This window comes from Grammomys surdaster, unplaced genomic scaffold, assembly GCF_004785775.1.
Source record: "Grammomys surdaster isolate TR1022 unplaced genomic scaffold, NIH_TR_1.0 348, whole genome shotgun sequence".
Taxonomy (NCBI): domain Eukaryota; kingdom Metazoa; phylum Chordata; class Mammalia; order Rodentia; family Muridae; genus Grammomys; species Grammomys surdaster.
In genome coordinates this window covers 1234316-1244653 of record NW_021604767.1, presented here as the reverse complement: position 1 = coordinate 1244653, position 10338 = coordinate 1234316, and the positions used below count along the sequence as shown (strand labels likewise).

The following is a 10338-nucleotide window of genomic DNA, read 5'->3' as shown; positions in this document are numbered from 1 at the left end:
AGCCCATTTGACACATTCTTATCATTTGCAAATCCCCCTGGTGCCTAGAAGCCAGGAAGCCTAGCAGAGCTTTCAGAATGGAGTTCATTAAGTGAATACTAGGACCTTCACGGTCCCTTGTTCCAGACTTTCCTGGCTTTGAATGTATACCTTGCATGTGGGGTCAACCAGATGCCCCAACAAGCAAAGGGCTCAGCCTTCTGGTGTCATCCCAGGACCTAATACCCAAGTCCCTACAACAGAATGGGGATCTGGGAAGCAGATTGCTTCCTATGAACTTTAAGATGTTATGTAGTACTCAGATTGAGAAGAATGGCATTGACTTTCCAGGATGGTCCTGAAATTCTGGTAATAAGAGGCTCATTTAAGTCAATATAAGGCACATTTAAATCAGCACATGGCAAGGTAAAGACTCTAGGCTACCTGCAATGTACTGCCAGTCTTACTTTTGGACTACATGTCTGTTTCCGTGCCCTTACTGTTGTCTGTCTATATTTTGACTGCACTTAACCATGCTACACTTAACCATGTTTGGCCCTTTATATTCTTGCATCTGAAGGCTATTTTAGTCCACAGACTTTTTCCTAGCTACACACTTCCCTTGAAATGATTGTCCCTACCTTTGTATCTTTTGAGCTCAGTGTACTCCAGTTATTCTTTCCAAAACAGTTCAGTCCTGCAGAGGAGAGACACAATCACTGGACAAATGAAACTGCTTTCTTGCTCTATCTGTGATCCATCCCTTTCCCTCTTCCTAGTGGAAATGTTGTGTGAGACAACAGTGGGCCCAACATACAAAATTATCTAATTCTAGAAACATACTATTACATTTTGAAGATTCCAACACAAGGGCCAGAGATACAACTTGGCAGCTAAGCCCATTTGCTGGTCTTCCAGAAGATCAGAGTCTGGTTCTCAGCACACAGGTCAAGTCCTACAACCACCTATAACTGTAGCGCCAAAGGATTCATGCCCTCTTCTGGCCTCTGCTGACACCAGCATGCAAGTGATATGCTCGCACTCAGATACACACACATACGTAGACAATTAAAAATATATATTCTTAACAGTGAGTTCCATGCAGAAAGTAGAAAGTTTAATCAGCAAGTTCAACATGAGCAAAACCAAAATGTCACTCTTATCTCCTGCATGATCTGGAATACCTATCTCTGTAGCCATCATAACTGAGCCTAGTAGCAGTCTGACCTATGCCTAGTTAGAACCCAATGTTCCTGGGCAGCAGACAATGGAAGCCTTGTAAAGACCAATGTGACTGGCATCAGAGAACCGTGGAGGTGGGAAGGTCTCCATTTCTTCAGGGCAATTGAGTTCTTATACTGTGAAGAAACCATCATTGCTGCAAGCCTCTCAAGATGTGAGTTTCTTTGGAAATGAACCAGAAGTGACACTTGTTTGGAAGTGAGCCAGAAGACAAAGACTTGGGAGAGATGGTTCCTGGACCAAACTAGGAAGAGATGAATACCTTTAGAGACTTTATGCTCCTGCACTAGATAATAAAGAAACAAAAAAGCTCATTTTCCCTACCTATTTTCCAAATCTTCACTGTGTCTTGTATAGGACTATGAGTTTTATAGTATATAGTTTGTCTTGTGAGATGGTGTCTCTATGTACCCTGGGCTAGTCTCAAACTTGCAATCCTCCTGCCTCATGCTTTCAAGTACTGATATTGCAAGCAAAGGGTCACCAGGCCCAGTTCATAATGTTTTTTGATCAAATATGTGATATATATTTTTCTAGAGTTCATATAATCTAAAGACACCCCTGATAACAGTCAGCTAAACACATCATATGGAAAAGAAACCTAGTCAACTTCAAGAGCATCCTCCCAGAATTCTTCATAAAACATGAGCAAGTTGGAGCCAGCAAACTCCTAAGAGTAATATCCCACAAAGTGTCATTCATCCCCATAGTACAAGGTTTAATAAAATGAGTCAGTTTATCGTATTAGTTCAATGAAAGGAAAAAACATGTAAGAATCAACTATATAGAAAAATCGCTTGGCAATCGCTTGGAAATATTCATTTGTGCTTAGCAGATGGGTCTTCTGAACACAGAAGCCTGATGCATGTCACCTACCGTGCCAGAATAGACAGGAGAGAGAACCAGTCATATCCATCAGGACCCAACACTGATCCCTGGTTGTCGCCATCCTAAAATTCAACCGGTTTCCTATATAATTCTATAGCATGTATTTTTTTTTCTCCACAGAACAGAAGAGTGTCTATACACTCAGAAGAATTACTTTCATTCCATGGAACTGTGTCCATTACTGTTTTAAAAAGTTGAAATGCTATTCCCAATACCATCAAGAGGATACTTATTTTGTATATTAGTGTGTTCATGAGTATATTTCTGAGATACAAATTCAATATACAGAAATAATTATTCTTTTCCTGTTAGTGAGTCAGGAGTAGATACAGTGTGGTAGCAAAGAACATTAATCTCTTTGGGCCCTCTAATTTTAAAAAAAGGAAGTAATAAAAATTATAAACTCAAAAATATAGTCACAGACTCCAACATTTGGTCAGCACAAATCATTAGTTTTACAAAACCAAGAACTACCAAAACCATAAAATCCAGGAGAAAAACAAATATTCTTATGCATAAGAATGAAGATCATCCCTACCATCTGCCCTGTGGCACTTTTTCATGATTTTATTTTTATATGTAACTTTCAATGAGGAAGTTTTTAAAAATTATTTTTCTCTAGCATAACCTAATTATTTTTCCTTTGTACTTAGCTTTAATTTTGATGTGTGGTCACATAGATTTCTTTGGTTTAATTATAAAAGTGCATTGTGTTTTATCTATATACTTATGCTTCCATAATTTTAGGTATTACCCTAGTCCACCTTATGTACAGGAGAATACATTCTGAGAACCTTGGCAGGTATCTGAATTGGATGGTACAGACATATACATAGAACTCATATGTACCACAATAATAATATCTTGTATACATATCCACCAATGATAACATTTAATTTATATATTAGCCACAGTAAAAGGTTAACAGCAATAATTCATAATGAAGTATTTCAATTATTATAGCAGACCAAAACGTATGTGAGTGACATCTCTCAGTCTCCACAGAGTCACGAGAAATACTGATCTTATTAGAGAGTGCTTGGCTACTTTTTGCTGTAACAGTGAAAGTGAAGTAGCAAATAAGGGGACATTACTAAACACGATAGTCTCATGAATCTAATTAGGAGGTATGCTTATATGCAAACATCCTACGTTATCAATAATATTCCTAAAGGAGAAAATTACATACCAAAATCAAATTACAGGATACCTCTACCAGAGACCTCCAAATTATGTGACTTCTCCTCCACTTCCATAGCTCTCTAAGGTTTGGGCTGAGCCCAGAAAAGCTGGTCCTCTGTGCTGGGATAAGCTGTAGTCTTTCCCCAGCTATGTCCCCTGCTAGTGGATATAGTTAGTCTTTTTCTGGTTGTAACAGGATTCAGAGATGTCACTGGCTTATCAGACAGTCCTCTCTCTCATATGACCTGAGGACATTTACATGCAGAAGACAGACAACTGTCACCCTGTCTCTCAGGTTCCTTTATATACTCAATATTATTATTTGTGCTGGGACAAGGGCCACAGAACCAGGAAAGAAACGGAAACAAAAAGTGTGGGGAACATCAAACAAATTATCTGTTTCTTAATGACACTAAATTGGTTAGTGCTCTTTAAACCTTTGGACATATTTTACATTTGCAAGTTAATACTCCCAGGTTAACTTATTTCTATATAATCTAATTTTAAAAGAAGCATTCTTTGCAACATTCTATGATTTTAACATCAGTTGAAAAGACAGCCAAGAGAAAAGGGTTCTTTTCTGTGAAAGGGACCTATGACGAAGGTGTCTCCAAGTTAACTCTCCAGGCCTGCAGTTGTAAATGCTGAAAACTGGAAAAGTTCTTTGCTCCATAAAAACCATTGGTTTTCATCCACCTGCAATAAATTCTTTCATATAGTAAAGGGAAAAGGTACCAGTCCTACAGTCCAGCCAAGGACCTTTCTCCCGTCTCACCAGACCACGAAGGTTTAGAACCTGAAATCCTACTGTGGACATTCTCACACTACAAGAAGATGGATAGGCATTTCCTCAGCACAGAATCAGATGAAAATTGAAAGACTTTTATATAACCACATCAAGTGAGATATGAAAGTATTTTGCATGTATGCACACACCAGGCAGCATTTACATGTATACACATCTCTGACAGCACTGCACTCTTCAGAATTCTATGGCTTAAAGTATAAGAAAGGACAAAGTAGAATAATACATACATACTTTTTGTATATATGCAGTACTTTAGTTCAAACTACAAGAAAATCTATTTGGGACGAGTCTTGTCAACTCTAATTTATTGGAGGGTGTACAAAATTTACTCCCTAAGGTAGGGCTTCTTTCTCTTGCCTTCTCCAATTCTCCATAGGGACCCTCCTTTGTCCTCTTAGAAATTTCCTAGCGTGCCAGTCTCTCGACTCATTATTTCTGTCCATTTATCAGCCTTTAGCCTCTGCTCTTTTGGTCCTGTCCACAATACCACTTTTCCAACAGTTTTTATTCTCCCCACTTAGAGAGTGAGGTTCCCAACAGGTAATGGAAGTGGTGGGTGTTCAGGGCTGCTGAGAGCCTTGACCTCTTTCCTGAGGATAAGTGACCAGCAAGAGCGCCTGGGACAAGGATGTGGGTGTACAGACAGGGTGGTCTTGGGCTTCTGCCAGGCCTCTTACCAACCTTGCCGGCATCCTTTCCTGCTGCCCACCATGTGGGAATTGAAGAGGAAATGATTTTTATGGCTGCGCGTTATCACTGCTAAGCTTCTGGAGGACTATTTGGGAATAAACATATTGATTGTTACTAGAGACTTGAGAGCTCCCCAGGATCCTCCGAGGTTCCCTCTCTTTTCTCACTGACACAAACATGACTGTAAGAAGACATAGTCCTAAGAGCAGGAAGAAAAAACTGAAAGGCCAGAAACAAAAAAATCATTGAGCAATGCTCAAGTTCAACTCAATAAGCCTGACAGGAAACTGTTCTGTCCGCAAATAGAAAACCATCCGTGTTCAGAGAGAACAGGCTAGACCATCAGGCCGATGCAACTTTGACACAGCTGTCATTCCCTGACCAGGGGATCCCAACCTTCACCTCAGTGAGCCGTTGGTTTCCCATTTGGAAATGAGATAAGATCTCTTCAATGCTCACTTCACCAAGTTATCTCTTGAGTGCTTGGGCTAACCAACGATAAGAAGCCTTAGATAAGAACGATAAGAAGATGGAGACTACTCTTCCCTTGGTGCATTAGGACACAAAGCACAAATTTGAAGTTTATGAGTTATTTGTTGATCTTTGAGATTTCACAACTTAACAGAAAAATAAACATAAAAGCTAAATCATATAAGGGAAAGAGTAGTGATATATATATATATATATGATTTCTTGAAGCTTTAATGAGCAACCTTGGTATTTCGTCCCTTATTCCCCTTTTCCTTCTGTATTGACCCATCATCCCTCCTTTCCAGTTGGAAGCCACTCCTTCTCATTCTATTTTCTGCTTCATATCTCTTATACACTGCTATTTACTTCCCACTCCACCCCACCCATCATCCCCTTATACTTTTTCTACTTTCTGTGGTTACATCATCTTGGGTACTCATGCATGAGGATTGGGAGCTACAAACTTCAAACCAAAGAGAAGATGTAGTGTTTGTGTTCCTGGGTTTGAATTACCTCAAGGAAGTTAAACCATATGATCTGACAATACTCCCTACAAGAACCAGGCTTAAAAAAACCAAAACAAACAAACAAACAAAAAAAGAGCAAGGCACAAAAATTCTCCTTTGAATGATGTGTACTTCAAGTGATTCCCAAAACAATATGGGTTATTAAGGTAGCCCTCGTGTGCGTCTCCGGGGTTGAGCGTGGGCTCCTATTGCTAAAGACACCATATACTTAAGACAGGATGATCCAATCAGGATCTGACATGAAAGCCTCTTTTCTGAGGTCTAGCTTCCATGGTTCCAGAAAATACTATGCCAGTTGCCAAGGGAGGGAAGTAATGAAATACTCCTACCCAACAACAACATCTATTAATCACCCATGAATCTGAATGAACAACTGTGAAGTGTATGAAGATATGTCTAAAGGTGCAAAAGTGGCACTTACATGTCTGTGTCAGCCAACAGATATCTAATTAAGGCCCATTCTATAAGAGGAAAATCATGCTTGATACTGAAAACCCATCTAACTTCTGGAGCTAATGAGGTCATGGACCTTAGCAAAGAATTCCCTTTGCTACACCAGCAGAATTCATTAGTACATTCTAAACCTTATGCTTATACAGACGGACAAATATAGCAACGACCCTTCATCGAAGACATGTCTCTTTACAGAAAAATGGGGAGTATCACAGAAACCCACAACTTGATACAAGGCAGATATGGATGCTGGTAGGGGCTTAGTAACAGAGAATACATCTACATCATAGCTCCTGCATTAATGGCTCAGTGAACAACAACCACTGAGACCGGGTGTAAAGATTGTAAGAAGAGTCTGCACTAAAACAGTCTGTCTTATAAACGGCCACTAAACAAGACCAAGACAATGGCAATTTCAATGGACATGTTAACACTAAAAGGGGAGAATTTCAAGGGATCCCATCTTTAGACAAGGAAGTACGGACAATTGATGACAGCAGGAAGAAGGAGAATTAGCTTCTCCCAGGGATATGCCTGCTTGTTGGTTGTCTAATGCAAAGTGCTCGTCCCTGAAGCTATATATAAACTGACAACAAAAACAGACTCAGCAGGTCTAGTTCTTCTATGAGGATTTAGTAGACAGTGGTGGGAGAGTCCTGTTGTGATGTTATCCAATCTGTGCTTTTAATGGCTCGTTGTGAGATTGCTATGGTAAAAGTAGATTGGGATAGGCTGGAGTAAAATCCTGGTCCTGATCCTTTATTTCATTTAGGTCTGTCATCTCTGTAACTGTGTACCTGACAGACACGATTTAGGAGGGAAACAATTTAATTTGGCTCATGGTTTCAGAGTTTAATTATCCTGGCAGATTCCAGTGTTTCTGGGCTCGTGCTGGGGCACAGCATCATGGTGTCATGAGCAACAACTTGGAGGCACTGCTTTATAGCAGACAGGAAGCCACCAGGGCAAAGATGAGAGCTGGGCAGGGTCTGTCACTTAGGGACACACCCCAGTGACCTAGTCCTTCCAACCAGGTCTCGCCTTCCAAACATACCAAACTGCCACCAGCTTGGGACCAATCATTCAAAAACATGAGTCTGTTACAGATATTCCAAATTCAGACCAGAATGTCCCCAGAAGTTCTGAGTTTGTTGTCATGTGGAGAAGGGGAGTTATCAGAATTAACTGGATGAGGGGCAGTGGGATGCTTATCCTGGATCATCCTGTTGGCCCCAGTGTAACTAACCAGAATTTTATGGTGAAAGAGGGCACCAATAAAATAAAGTAAAATATAATTAACTCACCAAGCAATCTCAACCACAACCAATACATGTTGAGTGAACAAGTAAAAAAAAAAAAAAGAAAGAAAGAAAAGGAAAAGAAAAAAAAAGAGCAAATTCTTCTCCAAAGAAGAAATCTGCAATTGTTCAGATGTTAATGTACAGCACAATTTCAATTTTCAATTTTCAATTTTCTGCCTTCATATAACTGTTGTTTTCTAACATATGGCTTTATCTGAAAAATTAAAAATTAAATATTTTCCAGGTCGCATCTTTCACACCCCTGGAGTACAAATCTTTGACTGGATTGAACCAAAGAAGCTTACTCGTTATTTTATATTTTATATGCCTATGCACGTTTCAAATTCTTATTTCTTTTTCCAAGCATCCAGATGGGGTCTAAGAAAAGCTGAACAAGGATTTCATTCCGTCTGCTACTTAAAAGAAGGAATATTGTCAATCTCCAAATTTAGTTGGTGCTTTTTAACCCAAATTTCAGATTAAAGGGTTTAAAGAGTTCTGTAATCACAGATCTGGAAAGCACACCAGTGAATCGTCACCGACTCACCTCCAAAAGACATTGTGCGACTGAAAAGATGAAAGGTGTCTGACATCTGTAACAAATCCTTGTGCAGAGCCAGCCTCTGCCTATCATGCAGATCTGTCACCTGAGCTTTAGCTTATCTAATCCATTCAAGGAGTCAGAGGAGAAAACCAAATGATGAGATCCCAAAAATAATTGAGTTATGCCCTTACTCATTAATTTCTAGTTTCGTGGGCCCGTGCAGCTTCCCCTGGTTAGCGGATGATGCCCTCTCATGACCTGTAGAACATGCAACAAACTCAATCACATTAGAACTCTGTGAGAGCTCATGTGGGGTAGGCCACTTAAGTGTTTCTTTAGGCAGATGCACTGGGGAAATGTGAAGTACTATCAGATTTCCAAAGACATTAAAAAAAAAACAAGGTCGATTTTAAGAGATAGAGAAGTAATAGCTTTTACCAAAAGCAAAATCTATGTGTAGCAGTCCTCATTGTCATATATTTTAAATCTTCAAGTCTTGAACATAGACACATGGATATAGATGATCTCCAGGTGCCAACACATCTGCCAATGGCATACAATCCCCTAGAAAAACCTGTGTGCTTACTCACCTGCACGAGGAGAGTTCAGTCCCTGTCATCACCAAATGATGACTTCACCTGTCCCATTTCTTCTTTTTCTTAGATTTATTTTATTTTACATCTGTAAGTACTCTGCGTACACATGTGTATGTGCACCATGTACATGCCGGATGCCTGCAGAGATCAGAAGAGGGAGTTGGATGCTCTGGACCTGGAATCATGAATGGTTGTGAGCTGTCATGTGGATGCTGAGACTCAAACTTGGGTCATCTGTGAGAGTGGCAACTACTCTTAAGGTCTGGGTCATCTCTCCAGCTCTGTCCCACTTCTATGTAGCAGCTTGTTAAAACCAGGGTTTTTCAATTTTCCTTACTTTGTTTCTTCTCCTCATTGAAATTAATGTGAACATGTGCTTTAAGGGCTTTGAGGGAAGCATACTCTTGAAATTCTAAGCATGCTTGCAATTGTTTAGCATCTGTCGAAATAAAGACAAGAGTTGTGCCTAACAGAAAGTGTTATGTACTTTTTTCTTTTTCTTTTTTCTTTTCTTTTTTAAAAACTATCTTAGAATCTAAAGCGGAAGCCAGAATGTTGTCATGAAGAGAAAATAATGTCCCAAAGGAAATTAGCTAAACATTGTGATAGTTACAATTGGGCAAATGGTTGTATCCCTTGCCTTTCTTCTGGCATGTTCTGTTGTTGATCCATAGTATAGATTACACCATCCTGTGGAGATGTTGCTGTGTACGTCCTAGTCATGACCTGAGAGCCCGCAGTGACATGGTTTTTACCAGGTTGTGCCTTGAATGGAGGAAGCAGCAGGAAAGATACTTACAAATCATGTTATCAAGAAATAGATCGGATTCTTCAGTGATGGTTGGGGAGTCCCATTACTACTCTGACCTTATACCCAAGAAAAGCTAGTTCTGGAGTTTGTTCTGTGAGGTTTGAAAGGCTGGCTGGTGACTCGCAGCAACAGATAGAACGGCAGCTAAAGTGCTTGGCATTTCAAAACCCTGGACCGCAGGTGGCAGATTTTAACCCTGAGACAAGGCAGCAGAAAAAGAAAGCGCGGATGTCGAAGATGAATGAATATTTTTCTGTGAAGTACAAGGTGATGAAGAAGTATGACAAAAGTGGCAGGCTGATCTGTAACGATGTGGACCTGTGCGACTGCCTGGAGAAGAACTGCCTGGGGTGCTTCTACCCGTGCCCCAAGTGCAACTCCAACAAGTGTGGGCCAGAGTGCCGGTGCAACCGCCGCTGGGTCTATGATGCCATCGTCACTGAGTCTGGCGAGGTCATCAGCACCCTGCCATTTAGTGTTCCTGACTAGGAGATATTATGCATAGACACTCTCCTCTCTCTCCCTCTCCCTCTTCCCCACTCTGCGTGCACATGTGAGGGTGTGCATTTGTTTGTTTTGAGAAGGTCTTATTCTGTATCTCAGGCTGGCCTTGAACTTATGGCAATCCTTCTGCCTCAGCTTCCTCAGTGGTATTAATTTAGGTATAGTACATCATGCCTGGCTTCTGTTTCTTATAAATATATATATACATACATTCTTAAATGTATGTATGGCCATATATAGAATACATTTTATATATGTACATGTTTAAGTCAAACTTCTTTTTTTTTATTTTCTAAGATTGCTATTATTGTTTATTATTATTACTGTTTAAAGATTTATTTA

General features: G+C 40.0%; 1 pseudogene across 1 annotated transcript; it reads left to right on the top strand.

The window, feature by feature from the left end:
- Positions 1-9623: 9623 nt before the first annotated feature.
- On the top strand, positions 9624-9993 carry LOC114630887 (annotated as a pseudogene). The gene has a single exon (XR_003712875.1). The product of XR_003712875.1 is annotated as an ARL14 effector protein-like pseudogene (transcript).
- The last annotated feature ends 345 nt before the right edge of the window (positions 9994-10338 follow it).